The sequence below is a fragment of the Macrobrachium rosenbergii genome, chromosome 57 (assembly GCF_040412425.1).
Source record: "Macrobrachium rosenbergii isolate ZJJX-2024 chromosome 57, ASM4041242v1, whole genome shotgun sequence".
NCBI lineage: Eukaryota > Metazoa > Arthropoda > Malacostraca > Decapoda > Palaemonidae > Macrobrachium > Macrobrachium rosenbergii.
In genome coordinates this window covers 2167501-2190097 of record NC_089797.1, presented here as the reverse complement: position 1 = coordinate 2190097, position 22597 = coordinate 2167501, and the positions used below count along the sequence as shown (strand labels likewise).

The 22597-nt window shown below is 34.9% G+C and overlaps 1 protein-coding gene across 2 annotated transcripts in view; it reads left to right on the top strand.

Annotated features, from left to right (window-relative positions):
• The window catches only part of LOC136837095 (opioid-binding protein/cell adhesion molecule homolog), a 230670-nt gene that overhangs the window by 173114 nt on the left and 34959 nt on the right, over window positions 1-22597 (top strand). The window contains exon 1 of one of the 2 annotated variants that reach the window (XM_067101705.1): window positions 19968-20134. The exons of the other annotated variant lie outside the window; for it this stretch is intronic. The gene's annotated coding sequence lies outside the window, so the exon portion shown is untranslated. Of the gene's footprint in view, window positions 1-19967; window positions 20135-22597 lie in introns of those variants that run through there. 2 annotated transcript variants of the gene reach the window in all.

The window sequence follows — 22597 nt, the reverse complement described above, 5'->3', positions numbered from 1 at the left end:
CGTAATTCTGTCACAATCTGGTAATGCAGTATTTCTGGGTACATGAGCGCTGCTGCGGTTGTTATAGGTCAGGTAAATGGCATCGTGTTTTAATTGATTTCTTATATTCAAAACAGGACCGGGAGAATGAGGTCATTTCATTTGAACTAATTACGGCGCGATAATCAACAAATATCGCCCCCATTTCGAGGTTACGCTCTACATAAATCGTAAATTACATTATTAATATCACGAAAAACTCGAGAAATTGGGAGATAATCTCGACGCAGTGTTTCCTGTAAATAAATGAACCGATTACGAATATTATTACTAGTATATGTATACTATAATATATATATATATATATATATATATATATATATATATATATATATATATATATATATATATATATATATATCTTTTAGGATTTTAGAAGCATATATTAAAACAGATTGGGTCAAGTATTAGCAACTGGTATGAAAGGGAAGGCTTTATTCATGCTTTTATTCACGATGATGGTTTATGTATAAGGCATTAGATATACCATTAGAATCACTTCAGTTTTCAAGGCATCTTTCACTCGAGTATAGTACCAGGTTTCTCTGGCTTGTTAGGGAAAGGAAAATATAATATGTAGTCTCGTCGTGAGATCAACAATGTGACTTAGCTGGAGAGAGGAGCACAGCTGTTGTTTGTTTGAGATAGTAAACGACAGACGGGTTGCATAGTAGCGTTAAATGTGTTATAATATGTGAAATCAGGGATTTCAGAAATCCCTTCATGAGAAATCAACAATGTTAGGAACATCTGATCCTCGAGGATACTACTAAACACGGCAAAACACTGATTCATCTACACTGTTTTGCGCGTTTAGTACTATGCCTTTGGGGGTCAAATGTGTTTTCCCGTGTTTAGTACTAGCCCCTGATGGTCAAATGTATTTCACTATGCTTAGTACGAGCCCCTGGGGGTCAAATGTGTTTCGCCATGTTTAGTACTACCACCTGGGGTCAAATGTATTTCACTATGTTTAGTACTAGCCCCTGGGAGTCAAATATATTTTGCCATGTTTAGTACTACCCACGGGGGTGGGGGGTCAAATATGTTTTGCCATGTTTAGTACTAGCCCATGGAGGGTCAAATATGTTTTGCCATGTTTAGTACTAACCCATGGAGGGTCAAATGTATTTTTCCATGTTTAGTACTAGCCCTGGGGTGTCAAACGTATTTTACTGTGTTTAGTACTAGCCCCTAGGGGTCAAATGTATTTCGCTGTGTTTAGTACTAGCCCTTGGGGATCAAATTCAATTAGGGACATATGATCCCCTAGGGGTTCGTACTAAAGATGGCAAAATACATTTAACGCCCTAGGGGCTAGTACTAAACACAGTGTAGATGAATCACTGCTTCGCCGTTTTTAGTAGTAGCCCTCGTGGATCAAATGTTCCTAAGCGAGTTTCTCATTTCACCAGTTTCCTAGGGATGAGAATTGCTGGATTTCACATATTCTCTGTAACATAAATTTATATATATGGTGACGGTGGCGCATCTGTTCAGAGTCTAGATTTGCATCTTCAAAAGAACTCCATCAAAAGGCTTTACTCCTACAGGGGGTTCATGCCCTTAGTTCACCTCAAGTGGTGCACTCTAGGCATCACTAAATGGTGTTTGCAGCTTCCCTCTGGCCCTTAGATGCAAGTACTTCTTAGCATTTTACTTTACCTCCGTTCTCGCTTCCTGCCTTCAGTCGTGCTGTCCAATCTCTCTCTCAGAGCAATCGTGGGTTTTTTCCCAGTTCCACCTTTAGATCCTTGCACTTCATTCCCTTTATTTTCTGGGTCTGTTCATCTCTCCACTGTCTTTAGCTGTGAATGGCCGAAAGTGCCTCAGTGCTTGACATGACAGCCTAAATTCCATGATGTTAAATTAAACAGGACAATTCCTTGCAAGAGAAAGTCTTGTTTCTGGGTCTGAGGTTTTAAACTGATCACCCTGGTCGCCTATCCCTGCTGGAAACATTTAACATTGAGAAAAACCCTTTATAAATCTTTCGTACCAGCTATTCACTCAAGTAGTGTCTGTACTCAGAATGGATTCTGTACTCAGAATGAAACAAGTTAAAAATGCGCCGAAGTGTCTTCGGCGCAATCGAGTTTTCTGTACAGCGCATAATCAAGGCCACCGAAAATAGATCTATCTTTAGGTGGTCTCAGTATAATGCTGTATGAGGCGCGGCCCATGAAACGCTCAGCCGGCCGTGGTGGCCTGTGATGTTGCGTTGCCACAAGCATGGTTATGGCTAAATTTAACCTTAAATAAAATAAAAACTACTAAGGGTACAGGGTTGCAATTTGGTATGTTTGATGACTGGAGGGTGGATGATCAACGTACCAATTTGCAGCCCTCTAGCCTTAGTAGTTTTTAAGATCTGAGAGCAGACAGAAAAAGTGCTGACAGAATAAAGTGCTGACGGACAAACAAAACCTGCACAATAGTTTTCTTATACAGAAAACTAAAATCAACTATTCTTCACCAGGAGATGTGAACGACAGACTAGATCTCAACTGAATCCACTAATAATTGAAAGAATTGGTCATTGTCCTCTATGTTTCATACCCAAAAGGTCTAAGGTCGAATCCTGTCACGTATGGAAACTCTCCTCATTTATAATTCCTTTTTAGATGTATGTTACTCACGAGGTATAGTGGAATCGATGTGGGTGGCGATACATTTGTGAAAATACAGTCTGTATTGGAAGAAAGGATATTAAGCTAATAGAAAAGATTATTTTTATTCTTAGGGACATACGTGGAATTGTAATAATACCTTATAAAAAGTGTTTACAATAAAACGAAGCTTCATGAGACAAAATGAACAATGGAAAAATTTTAATTCAGGTAACAGTGCAAATGCCATATATGTTAATTAATCCTGATTACTATCCGGGTGAAAAAATATTTGTAAACCCCTCTCTCTGTCTCTCTCTCTCTGTCTCTCTCTCTCTCTCTCTCTCTCTCTCTCTCTCTCTCTCTCTCTCTCTCTCTCTTCTCTCTCTCTCTCTCTCTCTTCCCGATTAGTAGATTCATACGCTCTTTGCGTATCTCTATCAACTATACAATTTATCATCTTTATAGCTAGTATATTCTTCTCTCTCTCTCTCTCTCTCTCTCTCTCTCTCTCTCTCTCTCTCTCTCTCTCTCTCTCTCTGATTAGTAGATTCATACGCTCTTTGTGTATCTCTATCAACTGTACAATTTATCATCTGTATAGCAAGTATTTCTCTCTCTCTCTCTCTCTCTCTCTCTCTCTCTCTCTCTCTCTCTCTCTCTCTCTCTCTCTCTCTCTCTTGTGAATAAGTCTGGGCTTTCGTTTTCACCGCCACGAATAAATCACCAACTGACGAACGGAATTCCATTTACTGTTTCTGTTTCATTTATTTCGTCGTAACAGCATTTCCCCCTCTAGTGAGCGAGCCAGAATTATTTAAGAAAATCTTCTGTAGCTCAGACCGCTAGCTCACATTCGCTGCGCTTTCAAACAACTCCCAAATGGCGGGAAATATTCTTAGACAAAGTTACGTCAAACTCCCCCGTGGGTGGGTGTAATGCCGTCAGTGCACCTCACGTGGCGCACTGTAGTCATTGCTTAAGGGTCTCTGAAGTGTCCTTTCCTTAGGCCTCTAGCTGCAACTTCTCTCATTTCTTTTACTGTACCTCCTTTCACATTCTCTTTCTTCCATCTTATTTTCCTCAACCCTTTCCTAACAGTTGATTCATATGCAACTGCTTTGAGGTTTTCCTCCTGTTACACCTTTCAAAACTTTTACTGTTAATTTCTGTTTCAGCGCTGAACGACCTCATAGTTCCCAGTCTTTGGCCTAAATTCTGTATTCAGTTCAGTTCAATTCAAATTGTGGGAAATATTCTTGGACAAAGTTCCATCAAACTCAGCATCCCAGTCATTGAAAGAAAGCTGATTGGTCTCAAATCTCAGATGGCTGTTTTAATCAGGTCAGTCTTTTCTGACAACTATTCGCCAAATCAGGGGCGAATGGGTATTTTATTTCATACTCTGCACATTGTACCCTCTTATAAAGCACCACACAAAGTCTAAAATAAAAATAGCATGAAACCAATAAGCATACGTAAGAAACGACAGCTCTGTAAATGAAACAGTTCAGAAGAAGCTTTGATTTAAAAGAACGTTGCATCTTATTCAGAAGGAAATAATATAATTACGTCTGTTCATCTTTCCCTTACTAAAAATTACCGTGAATTACGGTCTCTCATATTACACAAATCATTTACGGTCTCTCATATTGCACAGATCCATTATCTGGTGTTATGACCCGATTACACTTTCTTTCGTAAGACACGGAAGTTTCCAGGTTCTAATAATACGACCATATTGCATATGACGTTTAAAGCCTCTCATGTGCAACCTAGATATGGAACAGGAATCACTGGGTCCCATCCATGAAAGTTTTTGCACATGTTCATTACCATTATATGTTTCAGTATTCACAGCGTTCAGCCTTCGTTTCAGAAATCATAGTTCAGGGCTCATTATATTTTAACGATTGTAAGCGTCGTTCTGCCTTTAAATAAAGATTTTTATTTTTTTTTATTTAAAATGAAATGATTTCACTGTATAGGAGGAAATAATCCAAAACAAAAACAACCATTTTTAGTTTTCTGTAAAAGAAAACTATTGAGATGTTTTTGTTTGTCCGTCCGCATTTTTCTCTGTCCGGACTTTTTCTTCCGCACTTTTTCCGTCCGCCCTCAGATCTTATAAACTACAGGCGCTAGAGGGCTTCAAATTGGTATGTTGATCATCCACCCTCCAATCATCAAGCCTACCAAATTGCAACCCTGTAGCCTCTGTATTTTTATTTTATTTATGGTTAAAGTTACCCATAATCGTGCTTCAGGCAACGATATAGGATAGTACACCACTGGGCCGTGGCTGAAAGTTTCATGAGCCGCAGCTCATGCAGCATTATACCGAGACCACCGAAAGATAGACCTATTTCCGGTGGCCTTGATTATACGCTGTAGCGGCTGTACAGAAAACTTCGGAGCATTTTTCACTTTTTTTTTATAATAGACAATTAATTCACATTTTTATAATAGACAATTAATTCACATTTTTATAATAGACAATTAATTCACATTTTTATCGCAAGAATTCAAATGCATATCACATTCTTATCTCAAGTTTTCAAAGACTTTCACCTTTCTCATGCACAGACGCACGAGTTTCCGGAGCTATTAAAAAAAAAAGATATCTTAAAAGGCCTATAACCCTGCTATTTGAGCCGGCCATAACGTTCCCATCATGGCCCAGCGAAGGGCCAAAATTGGGCTAAGAACGAGGTTTAACTAGCCATGAAAAGGGCGGTATGAAGCCCCGTAAAGATGAAGACGCAATGGCTAATGACTGTCGATAAGCGCAGTTTAGAAAAGCACTGAAAGAACGGGAAGCTGAGCCTCGGTTGTGTTGTCTATCATCCATGACGTCGCGGAGATTATTAGGATGCTTTGTGATCTCTCTCTCTCTCTCTCTCTCTCTCTCTCTCTCTCTCTCTCTCTCTCTCTCTCTCCTGGGACGCTTAGTCGCGACTGATGTGTGTAACATCTTCAGACTTTCAACTGTGATTCTGAGAGTCCCAAGAAGTCATTGGGAAATTATTGATTTGTCTGAACAAATGTAACATTTTTGATTCGTTCTGACAGTTCTTAAAGACAGTTTAAATGTGGATAGAATATAGTCATTTGCAATCTTCTTCATGTCGACCTTCAACTGTCATGTTGAGGGTTCCGGTAAATGATTTGAAAGCAATGGTGCTTTGATCAATCTTACCCATTATATACACAAACATTTTTTCATGTTTTTAATGATAATAGGCAATATGTTTGCAGAGATATGCATCATAGTAATCACGAATATTAACACTCGGATATTTTATGTATTTTACACTAACCATACCTATATTTTAGTTTTCTGTAAAAGAAAACTATTGTGCCGGATTTGTCTGTCCGTCCGCACTTAATTCTGTCCGCACTTTTTCTGTCCGCATTTTTCTGTCCGCCCTCAGATCTTAAAAACTACTGAGGTTAGATAGCTGCAAATTGGTATGTTGATCATCCACCCTCCAATCATCAAACGTACCAAATTGCAGCCCTCTAGCCTCAGTAGTTTTTATTTTATTTGAGGTTAAAATTAGCCATAATAGTGCTTCTGGTAACGATATAGGATAGGCCACCACCGGGCCGTGGTTAAAGTTTCATGTACCGCGGCTCATACAGCATTACACCGAGACCACCGAAAGATAGACCTCTTTTCGGCGGCCTTGATTATACGCTTTACAGAAAACTCGATTGCGCCGAAGAAACTTGGAAGCATTTTTTAGTTGTTTAAGGGTTCGTCTCCTCACTGCTACTCCAGCTTGAGTGGGAACATTTAAATTACAAATTTTGTTTAATGAAAAAAAATTTTTATCCTAAAACACCTTAATAATTATCATTCATCCAGCCTGGACCTGTAAAATAATTAAAGTAAAAAATAATATGGAAAACGGAATATTGTGTAAATTATTTTTTTCATTAAAACGTGATGGAAATTTTAACTCAGCTGATCTGAAAAAAGAGAGAAAAACAGGTGATTTAATCAATTTAACTCATGTAAGAGAATAAGCACAGATGTAAAAAATGTTAATATATATATATATATATATATATATATATATATATATATATATATATAATATATATATATATATATATATTATATATATATATATATATATATATATATATATATATATATATATATTAATGTCACAAGTCTTTGGCTGTTATGAATGACAATAATGAACTTCGTAAATTGTAAAATCTCGACAATCAGGAAAAAAAATTTTTGATGTCATTATTAAAAAAAATATATATATAAATTCCTAAATGTCATTACATCAGGACTCGTTTTATTTATTTGTTTTGTAAATATGATGTATTCAACTTAAACAAGAAAAAAGTCCTTCATTTTTCGTATATACTTAATCTAAAAATAAGAAATATCTCTAATTGAATAATATACGTGTCATTACACAATTCCTATGAATGCTCTATACATTTTGCAACTTTTTTTCTTTTGGAATTTGCAGCTTCAGCAAACGTGAAATCGTTTCAGCAATTTGTAATATAATCATTTTGCTCTCGTGTGAAGAAAAATGCACAGCTATTCTTTTCTATCCAGGTACATTTCCGCTCTTCATAACAGACTGAAAAATTTCACTCTTGGAATAAGAGTTATTTTTAGCTGACTAAACAGGAAAAATATGGAAGGGATTGAACAGTTTGTTCAGCTAATATTCAAAGTAAGGCAGGGTCACAAACGTACGTGGACATTCAAACACAGATTCACATACACACATACACCTTTATATATATATATATATATATATATATATATATATATATATATATATATATATATATATATATATATATATATATATAAATATATATATATCGTCGAGAACAGACAGACAGACAGAACTCTGACCATAAAGGAAGTCAAGATGAAAGACTTCAATTGCAAATTACGTTCCAAATAAGCTCTCGCGAGTGGCCTTGTTGGTAAGGATCCAATTAGTGCTGGCGAGCAATCACTGATTGAATGGACCAGTAGACATGGCGTCGCGCTCTGCTTTTGTCTGCCAGGTCAGGAACTGAAGGAAAACTGTATTGCTGAGTCTGCTTAATTAGTTTTGTAGACGATGAATAATTTTATTTTATTTTAAAAACAAAAGTGATTTTCACTTTCATCTTTTCTTGCTTTCTAACTCTCCTTCTTGGTAGATTTGTTCAGTCTTATTAGCGAGGCTCTTTGATTAGTTTCGTAGACATTGATTATTTTTACTTTTATTTAAGAAAATAAAAGATTAAGATGTACTTTTTTATAAAAAAAATTTTCATCCTCTCATAATTTTATTCTCTTATTTTCTAACTCTGTTTTGGTGAAAAAACTTTTTTAGGTATACTTTTTTCACTCTCTCATATTTTTTTCTTATTTTATTAATTTTTTTAATAAATACACTTTTATAAGATTAAACTTTTTTCACTCATATTTTTTCTTTCTAATAAATATTTTATAAGATTAAATTTTTCTTATTTTTATTTTTCTAAACTTTCCCTTTTTGGTGAATACACTATCAGTTTTAAATTCTTCAGTTTTTCATACTTTTTTTCCCTCATTTTCTAAGTATCTTTTTTAATCCATAAATTTTTTTGTCACTTTATTTAGTCAGTACAATTTTTTTTAGTTTACATTTTTTCCCTCTAATAATTCTTTTTCTAACTCTCCTTTCAGGTGAAAGAGATTTATTTAGACTTTTTAGCTCAATGAGATTGAAATTTAGAAATTTGAAAAATTAGAAATTTAGACCCTTTAGAAATTTAGAAATTTAGAAATATTGAAATTTAGATTTAGATAGACTTAGAAATTTAGAAATTTGGACATTTCTAAATTTAGAAATTTTGAAATTTAAAAGTTTAGCATTTTATAAATTTAGAACTTTAGAAATATAGAAATTTAGAAATTTAGAAATTTTTTATTTTTGAAATTTAGAAATTTAAAAGTTTAGAAATTTATTAATATTAAGTAAAGAATCAATGCTACAGAATAGCTAAGCGAGTGCTTGTTAGATTTATTTTATTTAAACCGCAAAGAATTTAAGTTTAGAGTAACATGTTTACTAATACAGTTTCTCATGTGTGTAATCATTGTGTAAACCACAAACTTAAGGAAACGTCACGTTAGTTCTGGATAATGTATATATATATATATATATATATATATATATATATATATATATATATATATATATATATATATATATATATATATATATATATATATATATATATACATATATATATGTACATATATATATATATATATATATATATATATATATATATATTTCCAATTTGCTAGAACTGCGCCAGCGACAAATTTTAAAATATTATATATTTATTTCCTGGCATTTACAATCCTTATTTTCCAGCTTCATTACAGGTATTTAGTCCTTCACACCATTTTTAAATATTAACAGCAAATAGGCCATTCCAACCTGTTTATATAAACGGACACACTTTATTCAATACACTCAGCGAGAGTTAACTTTAAATTGTTGAATAATTTACTGAGGACACCTGTAAATTTTAATCTTACATTGAATTATTTCAACGTTTTATAAAATAACACTCATATGCCAGATATACTTAAACATTGAGAGTTAGATTTGTATTAGTTTTCTGTGTAAGGAGACTATTGTGCCGGCTTTGTCTGTCCGTCCGCGCTTTATTCTGTCCGCACTTTTTCTGTCAGCACTTTTTTCTGTCAGCACTTTTTCTGTCCGCACCATTTTTCTAAATCAGCACTTTTTCTGTCAGGACTTTTTTACTGTCACTCACTTTTTATTGAGTTTCTGCTCTTTTTTCCTGTCTTACGAGGAAGTTTTTCTGTCAGCACTAACACTCTGGATCCAGATACTTTTTCTGTCAGCTTTTTGTCCTATCCGCACTTTTTCCGTCAGCTCTTTCCTGTCCGCACTTTTTCTGTCAGCTCTTTTTCTGTCAGCACTTTTTCTGTCAGCACTTTTTCTGTCAGCACTTTTTTTCTGTCAGCACTTTTTCTGTCCGCACTTTTTCCTGTCTGCTCTTTTTCCTGTCAGCACTTTTTCTGTCAGCACTTTTTTCTGTCCGCACTCAGATCTTAAAAACTACTGAGGCTAGTGGCCTGCAAATTGGCATGTTGATCATCCACCCTCCAGTCATGAATCATACCAAATTGCAGCCCTCTAGCCTCAGTAGTTTTTATTTTATTTAAGGTTAAAGTTACCCTAATCGTGCTCTGGGAACGATATAGGCCAGGCCACCACCGCGCCAGGGTTAGAGTTTCATGGGTCGCGGCTCATTCAGCATTATACCGAGACCACCGAAAGATAGTCCTATTTTCGGCGGCCTTGATTATATGCTGTAGTGGCTGTACAGAAAACTCGATTGTGCCGAAGAAGCTTCGGCGCATTTTTTACTTGTTTTCTGCAAGTACTATTTCTCGTTAGTTTTATATCCCTCTATAGAAAACCAAGTAAAAAATGCGCCGAAGTTTCTTGTGCGCAATCAAGTTTTCTGTACAGCGCATAATACTGTATGAAACTCTCAGTCACGCCCCATGAAACTCTCAGCCTTGGCCCTTGAAACATTCAGCCACTGCTCGGTGGTGGCCTGTGTTCTTGACACCTTTAGAGGTGCCAGACGCACGATCATGGATAATTTTAACCTTAAATAAAATAAAATAAAAAACTACAGAGGCTAGAGGGCTGCAATTTGGCATGTTTGGTGATTGGATGGTGGATGACCAACATACCAATTTCCAGCCCTCTATCCTCAGAAGTTTTTAAGATCTGAGGGCGGACGGAAAAAGTGCGGAAAAAAAAGTGCGTGCGGACGGACAGACAAATAGCCATCTCAATAGTTTTCCTTTACAGAAAACTAATAACACCCATTCAAAGTACCGGAAAACTATCAAGTTTTATAAGGTACTGCGAAACTTCCTCAGCTAAAGTGTGCTTATCAGTTCGAATTTACTTTCTCCGCATATCCGTTTTTCATTAACATTCTAATCTCTGAACTGAAGTTTCACGTCAAAAATGTAGTTTGGGAGAGTAGTTTGCAAGTGACTGATATCGGAAAGCTGTCTTGTCAAAAGAGATTTCGTTTGTTTGATCAAAGTACTTTTTTTTTTTTTTGCTTTGTGTAGTTATTTTTGTTGAATAAATGAAACGTGGAATTTGGGCTATAATCCCAAGCATTGGGGAATTTTCAGCCATTCTTTTGAATAATAATAATGATAATAATAATAATAATAATAATAATAATAATAATAATAATAATAATAATAATAATAATAATAATAATAATAATAGACAAAGGAGATTTCATGTGTTTGATCAAAGTACAATTTTTTTTTTGCTTTGTGTAGTTATTTTTATTGAATAAATGAAAACGTGGGATTTGGGCTGTAATCCCAAGTACTGGAGAATTTTCAGCCATTCTTTTGAATAATAATAATAATAATAATAATAATAATAATAATAATAATAATAATAATAATAACATTGGACCATGAAAACTCATTTTCCTTATTACAAAAACATTTATATTTCATACATATGCGAGCGTATGTATAGAGCATATATATGCATAAATAACTGTATACCGTCAGAGCCAAGTTTATTTATATCTCTTGAGCGAAACTAGCAAAGAGCAGAATAAAGAAATCTTATGATTTCATTGATAATGGATAATAAAAGTCTGATCATATCCCATAATCAGAGACCTTGGCGTGACAACAAATAAGTTCCAAATCACTAATTCATGCTAAGCCAATTTTAGCTCTTGCAAAATTCATGAACATGCTGGAGAAAATGAACTTCAAACACAGAAAACATACACTTAAGGAATTTTTACGGCGGTCATTTCTATTTTCAACCTTTTTATTTATTTGTCAGCGCGACCAAACCACACCAAGCACTTTGGCGTAAGTGCAAACAAGTGCTGGAAGCGAGTAAAGTGAGTAATTGTTCCTCTGTTCTTGAAGAAGGACCTCGAGTTAGTCGGCTGATGCATTTTATGTCTGAATAAATAATGGAAAGTAAATCTTGAAGTTTTCCTGAAAATGCTTTTTTTTTGCAGCTTAGAGAAATGTGGCTCATTCTTTTGCATTCACTTTTTTCTCGTAAACAGCCCACACGCATCGGCAGCCTGCAAGAAAGGAGAGAGAGAGAGAGAGAGAGAGAGAGAGAGAGAGAGAGAGAGAGAGAGAGAGAGAGAGAGAGAGAGAGAGAGAGTATGTGTATACATAAAAAGATTGCTAAAAATTTTGATTTCTTTAGAGAGAAAGAGAGAGTCCACCAACCTCATTCACGCACATGTATTAGCAGTCATAGTTAGGACTGAGAGAGAGAGAGAGAGAGAGAGAGAGAGAGAGAGAGAGAGAGAGAATGTATACAGAAATAGATTGATAAAAATTTTGCCTTCTTTAGAATAAAAGTAAACTTGTAAATTTCCATGGTTGGTTCTGAGAGAGAGAGAGAGAGAGAGAGAGAGAGAGACTCCTCCTTCACACGCATGTATTAGCAGTCATAGTTAGGATTGAGAGAGAGAGAGAGAGAGAGAGAGAGAGAGAGAGAGAGAGAGCATGAGAGCTAAAGAACCAATCTTTAGGTAAAAGTAAACTTGCAAATTTTCGTGGATTCTGAGAGAGAGAGAGAGAGAGAGAGAGAGAGAGAGAGAGAGAGAGAGAGAGAGAGAGAGAGAGAGAGAGAGAGTCACTACAATCTCGTTTCACACAAACATATATTAGCAGTCATAATTGGGATTGAGAAGAGAGAGAGAGAGAGAGTCTACCAACCTCGTTTCACAAACATACATTAGTCATAAATAGGATTGAGAGAGAGAGAGAGAGGAGGGGGAGAGAGAAAGAGAGAGAGAGAGTCTGAATCTCGTTTCACACAAACATATATTAGCAGTCATAATTAGGATTGAGAGAGAGAGAGAGAGAGTCTCAACCTCGTTTCGCAAACATAACATAAATAGGATTGAGAGAGAGAGAGAGAGAGGGGAGAGAGAGAGAGAGAGAGAGTCTGCCAATTTCGTTTCACACAAACATATATTAGCAGTCATAATTAGGATTGAGAGAGAGAGAGAGAGAGAGAGAGAGAGAGTCTGAACCTCGTTTCACAAACATATATTAGCAGTCATAAATTTGAGAGCGAGAGAGAGGAGGGGGAGAGAGAAAAGAGAGAGAGAGAGTCTGCAATCTTTTCACACAAACATATATTAGCAGTCATAATTAGGATTGAGAGAGAGAGAGAGAGAGTCTACCAACCTCGTTTCACAAACATATATTAGCAGTCATAAATAGGATTGAGAGAGAGAGAGAGAGAGAAGGGGGAGAGAGAAAGAGAGAGAGAGTCTGCCAATCTCATTTCAAAAACATATATTAGCAGTCATAATTTTTGGATTGAGAGAGAGAGAGAGAAAGTCTACAAATTTTCCACAAACATATATTAGCAGTCATAATTAGGATTGAGAGAGAGAGAGAGAGAGAGAGGAGGGGGAGAGAGAGAGAGAGAGAGAGAGAGAGGGGGGGAGAGAGAGAGAGAGAGAGAGAGAGAGAGAGTCTACCAATCTCGTTTCACACAAACATATATTAGCAGTCATAATTAGGATTGAGAGAGAGAGAGAGAGAGAGTCTACCAACCTCGTTTCACAAACATATATTAGCAGTCATAAATAGGATTGAGAGAGAGAGAGAGGAGGGGGGGAGAGAGAAAGAGAGAGAAAGAGTCTGCCAATCTCGTTTCACACAAACATATATTAGCAGTCATAATTAGGATTGAGAGAGAGAGAGTACCAATCTCGTTTCACAAACATATATTAGCAGTCATAATTAGGATTGAGAGAGAGAGAGAGAGAGAGAGAGAGAGAGAGAGAGAGAGAGAGAGAGAGAGAGTCTAGCAACTTAGCTGACCACACACATACTTAGGTAAGCCAGTCACAGGTAGGATTACAACAAAGCTATCTAGCTCGACCACCACCTACCTCCGTTACGCAGGTGAACGGATGAATCCTCATTCTTTTGCGAAAGCAACTTTTTATGCAAATTTAAGTGTTATCTGATCTTATAAAAAACTAAAAATAATATCAGTTTAAAGCATGAATCACAAAAAGTTATCGTTACTTGCTCAGTGTGTTGAAATAAGTTTATTATTCTCTTTTTTTTATATTAGGAATAATTCGTAATTTGGATTTTTCAAGATCTTTAGCTTGGCAATAGCAATGTAGTCTATATTTTTTTTATCTTGTCCGTCTTGGGAATAGATATGAGTTGTAACAGAAAATCTCTTTATGAAATTCCTATCAGAATGAACTGTCGTTTCATAATATATAGTATATATGTATATATATATATATATATATATATATATATATATATATATATATATATATATATATATATATATATATTACAGTATTTTTTTTTTTTTTTTTACTTCGAGGTCAGAGATGCGTCCTATGTTAAGTCCTTTGGTCACTGTCCATTGAATCTCTTATTACTGAAACGGGAATGATTATCATATTCTTAACTTCTCATTTTAACTTGTCATATTTTCTCTTTCATTCATTGCAAAACTATATAATGAAATGTATTTCAATATTTGTTTAAACAATATCAAAAAAGACAGAGACTTTTACGAGCACCCTCTACTCCAATTCATCCTTAATCCTAATAACGATTATTTTTTTTTTATTTCATTGGAATTAGTTTAATCAATACTATTCATACTGCATTTCAGTTCAGCATCATTTATAAGCAAGTAAAAAATGCGCCGGAGTTTCTTCGGCGCAATCGAGTTTTCTGTGCAGCCGCGGCCCATGGAACTCAGCCACGGCCCATGAAATTCATGACAGCGGCCCATGAAACTCACCCACAGTCCGGTGGTGGCCTGTATTGTTGGTATCTATGGCGGTGCCAGAAGTACGATTGTGGCTAACTTTACCCTTAAATAAAATAAAAACTGCTGAGGCTAGAGGGTTGAAATTTGGTATGTTTGATGATTGGAGGGTGGATGGTCCACATACCAATTTGCAGCCCTCTAGCCTCAGTGGTTTTTAAGATCTGAGGGTGGACAGAAAAAGTGCAGACGGAAGAAGTGCTGACGGACAGACAAAGCCATCGCAATAGTTTTCTTTTACAGAAGACTAAAACCATATGACGGGAAATCACATCATTCCCCATTTGCGTTCGTTATCTTTGTCAGACTTGATTACTCCCAAAGAAATGGCAATTTCCTTACAATGTTTTTAGTGTAATGAAGAAAATGCTTTTATATCTAAGATCCATAATGAAATATTCCATTAATTACATTTTTCATACACGTGTCTCTCACTGATTTATAGTAGAAAGATGAATGCTTTAAGGCATGTTCTGTAATTAAAAATTAAACGCGTTTGGCTGAATCAATGGAAGATTCTAGATTTCATAGAAGCACCCTCAGGAGACAAGGCATAAAATATGATTACTAAGGAAGGAACAAAGTAACGCAAATAACTTTTACCCTGTAGGGGGTTAGTGCCGTCAGTGCACCTCACGAGGTCCACTGTAGGCATTACTAAAGGCTCTTTGCAGCGTGCCTTCGGCCCCTAGCTGCATCCCCTTTCATTCCTTTTACTGTACCTCCATTCATTATTATTTTTCTTCCATCTTGCTATCCACCCTCTCCTAACAATTATTTCATAGTGCAACTGCTTTGAGGTTTTCCTCCTGTTACACCTTTCAGAACTACCTACTCCCAATGCCTTTTCAAGCCCTGAGTGACCTCATAGGTCCCAGTGCTTCTTGGTCTTTGGCCTAAACTCTATATTCCATTCAATTCCTTTCAACCTAACTTCCAACCAAGTCGCAGACCTGTGAGCCTCTGTTATTCAGACCTTGGGGGGGAACCTCTCATTCGTCCCCTGCGGAAGATAAATTCGTTTCATTTTTATGGACGAAGCGAATGAAAGATCTCACCGAAAGAGCTGTAATCGCGGTATAATATCCCAATAATAGCCACGCTAACAGCCGGAACGAGACGTGGAACGCCGCCGCTTGTCTAGCAATAAAAGGAGGAATATTTAGCTCCATAAAGATCCGGTTGCGAAACGCCATGAATCCTGATAAGTGGCGTTTATTTAGCCCTGTCCGTCCCCCTTCCTCCAGTGAATCCTGATAAGTGGCATTTATCTGGGCTTTCCCAAGAAAGGAAAAAAAAGCATTACGATGTTCAATGAAAGGGGAGGAGGCCGTTTAGCATTCTATTTTCTGTAACGTTCTCCAAGATTATTGTGGGGTTTTGGAAGAAGAAGAAGAAGCAGTCCAGATCATAGCTTTTCGCGAAAGACGGAAGGATGAGGTAATTGCTCAGTAATGGATATGTAGGCCATTTAATGAGATAATGGAAGTAACAACTGGGTAATTAGGGAGAGAATTATGAGTTGGATTACCCAGGATTTACGTCATGTGTCCATAATTATATTTCACTCCTATACTTTGTACTGAAAACCCTTCGGAACTATGAGAAACCATGTTAAGGTCTAGCTTAATTAGGGAGAGAATTATGAATTGGATTACCCAGGATTTATGTCATGTGTCCATAATTATATTTTACTCTTATACTTTGTGCTGAGAAACCTTCGGAACTATAAGAAACCATGTTGAGGTCTAGCTTAATTAGGGAGAGAATTATGAATTGGATTACCCAGGATTTATGTCATGTGTCCATAATTATATTTTACTCCTATACTTTGTACTGAAAATCTTCAAACCTATAAGAAACCAAGGGTCTAGCTTAAGCTGGGTATTAAAAGGTTTATGGTCTATATAAATTTCAGGTAGGTTAGAAATTTATTTACTTTACATATACCACAAGAACTGCCAATAAATAGGAAATATATTGATAATAAGAGATGATATCAATCAGTAACGTACATTTTTTCTGTAAATGAAAAAAAATTATTTTATATATCTATTCATAAAGCACGAGAAAGAAACTACTTCCTATACTTTTAAAATTGTGATTTAAGACTATGCACCATGGGAAAAGTGTTTCTATGTCAACAATCTTGCACACACATTTTTCCCAGGAAATGGTTGGTAAATACTTTTTTTTTCAGGTCATACTTAACTCCTGTACCTCTTCTAATCATTACAATGGCAGGGGTTGTAAGAAACTCTACGTGTACCTCAATACAAAGGGCAGCTTTGCAACAAGCTTGGGCATTCAGTGGAAGGCAATGCCCCCTAAGAAGATGAACATCTTTTCCTGAGGACAAGTGCAACGACCTTTTTCATTCTTGTAGGACTCCGGGAGAAGAAAATTCTACCATCATAAAAGGAAGGTCATAATACAATAAAGACTTGTTATCATTCAGGACTGTGTTACAGGACGTGAGGCAAGAAAAACTCCTCCCTTTGACTGATCTTCGTAATCTTGTAATCTGGCAGCTTAAAATAACGACACTTATCAAAAATTATTCATTTAGCAACTCGATCTTAATGTGGCTTAATATCCTTTATTTTCGAGCTCATTCTCCCTTCGCTTGGCTATAATGGGAACATAATAGGCAGGTATTATACAGGGATTACACGTCTTTCAAGGTGCTCTACAATAGCCAGACTCCATTAAAAAAATCAACGCGTATTGATGATGAAACATTGGCTTAACAGTGTAAGAACAGTTCCTCTGCAAGGACTTTTCCATGTTGATAACTAACCATACTCAACCTGTGTTCTCGCTTTCCTAATATATAATTTTTAAGTAATAACGTAGTGATTGCACTTGCTTTACTCATTATATTACAGATTAAATTTAAACAAATTTTATACCAAACTTTATCATCTTCACAATATTTTCTTCAATATAAATGATCAGAAGTTACGTAAAAATTTGCAGAATGAAGTCTAATGGATTTTTGCGATTTCAACTGAACATGCATTAGTTGCTGGTTCTTCATCTGATGAAACTAATTGAACGCGAACAGTCTAATATGGACCCTGCTGTATATCAATGCAAAATTCAAAATATGAAAAGCTGCTAACAGGATTCTTACAGCGTTCCGGCCCTTTCAAGTTGAAAGTCAAGATTTTATGCCTCGTCGTCTGGTGTCTGTGTTTAGCAGTAACTATAAAATTAAAATTGAAATTTTCCAAAATAAGTCTCCATTAAGGTGGAAGGTATTATGTACAGTGTTTGACAAGAAATCATCTTTTATAGGAATTCATCTACTTAGCTTATATTACATTTTTATATTAATATACTTACACAAGGGCTAGCTGTGAGACAAGAGGAAACGTTTCCAGGCTGCAGAATGTATGTTTAGATATTGCATTAAAATTCAATGGCAAAAATAACAAAAAAATTAAGTATGGATAGCCAAGAAACGATGTCTGGCAGATTCTCTTTGTTACTGAATGCAAAAGGTAATTTGTATCTAAAAGAAAAAGAACTTAAAAATTGGAATACAGAGCCAATTTTCACTCTCCCAGGCTGTGCCAGACTTAAGAGATGCAAAAATAAAATTAGCTTTAGATTTTGAGGAATTGCACGATAACAGCCCGCTCAAGACTGCCTTAAATTCATCTACTCTGTAAGTAGATGAAGAAATATATCAGGTCCTAGATACCACGTCTACTTACGAATCAAATAATTTTTAAAATGAATTAAATAGAACGCATGCACGTACACTACTTACACAAACATACACACACATACATATATGTATATATATATATATGTGTGTGTGATATGTTTATATGTATATATATATATATATATATATATATATATATATATATATATATATATATATATATATATATATATATATATATATATATATTATATATATATATATATGTGTGTGTGTGTGTGTGTGTGTGTGTGTGTAGTGAGAGAGAGAGAGAGAGAGCCACAAAGACGCACGAAGAAAACTGTAAATTTGAGAAAATACATGTGATTATATTTGTAAATATTTTACTGGTGCGGCATAACAAGAAGACCAATATGTCGAGCAAGACCATTACAGAGTATTAGAAAAGCCTGACCATTTGACAAAACCGGATCCCATTAACTGCAAATCACCGGATCGTTGGAAAGGAACAAATCGATTCTAAATGATTTATTCAGCGAGTTGCGAAACACATTAACCCGTCAAAAATTCATACCAACGCCATAGGGAAATGGTGTTCAAATATTGAGCTTTTCCTTGTTTTAGAATTTTTATAATATGTATTTCTGCTGCTGATATTTTATTTATTTGTTGTGGGGAGCGTGGCGTCGATAAGGCCACTGGCATCGATGCAGAAAAGTTCAGTATAGTAGAATCTGGCGTGAATAAGGTTTGAAGCGTTGTTCATTTCCTGAAGAAAGGTCTTCTTCAGTCACTGGGGGAATACCTTTGACTTGACTAATTAAATGATGGGGGGGGGAAAAAAGGTTATTTTTCATATTCGAATTTTATGCTTCCGTACCCACTCAGACTGTGCCCCCTTTCTTTCAAACAACCTTACCCCAGCAACACACGTAGGTTACTGTGTCCACCTTGAGAGAGACGCAAAGAATGAGAGGAATAATGAATGATACGACACTCAGCAGAGTAAAATATTTCCGAGAAGTGAAATTCGCGTATAAAAATTTATATCATAAAAGTGCAGTACGCAGAAAGGTTGAATAAAAGAATGTGGGAACGTGCGTCATTAATTATGTATGTTGAGCGTAATATGATATATAGTTAGAAAAATATATATATGTACTTGTGTATGTATGTGTGTGTATGTATGTATATATGTATATGCATGTATATATATATATATATATATATATATATATATATATATATATATATATATATATATATATATGGAAAATATTTGTATCAAAATACATACGTGAATGCATTTACATAACACTTGTAAAAATAAAAAAACATTCCCATAATTTCTCCCATCATTATTACAACTCTTCTCATAACTGAAGCACAGTAAACCACCTACCAAATAAAATAAAAAGACGTAAAAAGACATTCATTTACCAAAGACTGCAAAAACCAACCGCGTATCGAGGTCGCCTCTAATCCACAGTACCAATCTTTACAACGCCACGTTCCCTTCACCCCCACTCCCCACTCTCTCTCTCTCACACCCTCCTTCCAAAACAATATCACCTGACGCCGGATTAAAACCTCCTGACGACACGACAACCAGCGGGATGAATTTACAAGTCACGGGGCGCCGCTCCAAATTCACTCAATACTCACTGCTCAAGTACAACTTGAGCCGGGGTCAAACTCGCCTTGCCAGTTATCCCCTGGCTGTCGGCGAGGGACGGTGTCGTCGCGCTCTCTCTCTCTCTCTCCCAGCAGCCCTTCGCTCGCTCGCTTTCCCTCGCGATAAAGACGTGTCCTCGTTGGTTTTACCAGTTCTAAATGGTCCCTCCTTGACGAGTTGGACTGTTGTGGATATCCGTCTCGTGTGGGAAGAGGTATTAGCTGCGTTTTAGATATTGAAAGGACTTTTATTTTCCCTTGAAAAGATGAAGTGCTTTAGTTTGAGTGAGATGATTATAATATGTTTTGGCAGGAAACGTTTCAGTGCCGATTGAACGTTTTGAATGTTCTGAACTAGTTCGTGATATGAAGTTGTTTCTGTAAACTGAAAAAGCTAAGATTATCAAGTCAAATTTCTTTAATTTTTTTTTTGAAGCAATATTCGACATTTCTTTAAACTTGGTGTAAATCTGATTATGTCAGTTTAAACATAACCTGTGTACTATTATTTATCAGCAGTGACTGGTATTTTGGAAATGATTAATCGAAGCTGATATCTGTAAGATAATAAGGTGGAAAATGTGGTGGGAAAAGATCACCATTATATGAACAGTTAGGAAGATGCTTAATTGTTTGTGATGTTGAAATTGTTATATATAGAAAAAGAAAGGGAAAACACTTGCTATATGCAGAAAGATAAACACGTCCATATATATTACTTAAAGAAAATTTTACCATTAATTTTTTTGTGAACATGATTATTTTCTGATCCTGAAAGTAAGTTAAAATTCATCGTATTCATCTTCATAGATGGAGTTTTCAGTACTGATGCAGGCTATGGTGATTGGACATTTACTCATAGCAAATCGAGGAAAAGTCCTGTGATTAAAAGAATGGAAAACTATGATCGAAATGACCATAGAAATATTTCTGGTGGTTTCATCGCGTTGCCAGACGCATGATTATGGAAAATTTTCACCTTAAATAAAATAAAAACTATTGAGGCTAGGGGGCTGGAATTTGGTATGTTTGGTGATTGGAGGGTGGAAGATCAACATACCAATTTGCAGCCCTCTAGCCTCTGTAGTTTTTCAGATCTGACGGCTGACGGGCAGACAAAGCCGACACAATAGTTTTCTCTCACAGAAAACTAAAAGTCAAAGGACAATTGTGCTCTGCTTTTCGTTTAATATGATTTTGAGAAGAAGAAAGTAAATATTAGGTTATTAGAATGATTATTCTTTAGAAATTCGTTCTTGTGATTAATAGTATTTGCTCTGAATTTTAATAAGAGGAGACGATAATTTAGGCCGTGATGTAGGAAACATTAATGCACCAAATACATACATACATACATACACACATACATACATACATACATACATACATACATACTGAAGCCTAAGCACGTCCCTATTCACCTGGATGTTCAATGTTTCGTCTGACAATTGAATGAGATTTTTTTTTTTTTTATTCATGGGGAGGTTGAGGAGGTCGGTAGTTCGGTAGTTGGGGTTTTACATATCAAAGCCTTAATCCAGGAACATCTACATTCCACATATTCACTACAAAAAGAAATTCATCTTTTGATCTTCGTAAATAAAAAAGAAAACATTTCTGGAATGAGGAACTGTTCCTTAGATTTCAGTTAAGCTTAACTTCTTTTAAATATATATTATAGTAAATCACTTTTACGTTAGGAGAGAAAGAATGGTAGACATTACAAAATGAAAATGTTCATTTCAGCAAGCAACTGTGAATAAAGAAACTTTAGCACAGTTTTGTTAATAAAAAATCTAGATATATAAAAACCTGCGGTGTTACATAGTTAATTGGGTCCTAATTTGGAACATGCAGGCTATGATAGCTGATGCCTTTTCTTTATTTTATTTCATAATGAAGTTGATTAGATGGAGCTGGGAAAATCATAGAGTTTAAATAACAAAAGGACAATTTAGTAAGCAAGTAGACATGAAAAGATATAAGGTAGAGACATTCAGCTGAATGCAAATAGCAAATATATATATATATATATATATATATATATATATATATATATATATATATATATATATATATATATATATATGCATACATACATATATATATGTATATATACATAAACACACGCATATATGTGTGTGTATATATATATATATATATATATATATATATATATATATATATATATATATATATATATATAAATATATATATATATATATATATATATATATATATATATATATATATATATATATACATACATATATATATATATATATATATATATATATATATATATATATATATATATATGCATTGTGAATACATATATATATATATATATATATATATATATATATAACAAAATACATAAAACACGATATATATATGTGTGTGTATATATATATATATATATATATATATATATATATATATATATGATTAATATTTATGCATACATACATATATATATATATACATAAACACACGCATATATATATGTGTGTGTGTGTATATATATATATATATATATTATATATATATATATATTTATATATATATATATATATATTTATATATATATATATATATATGATATAAGAATACGTGTGTGTTGAAGCACCTTTGAGTGTGCATGCATTGTGAAATTTTCCTAGGAACATTTCTGAGGG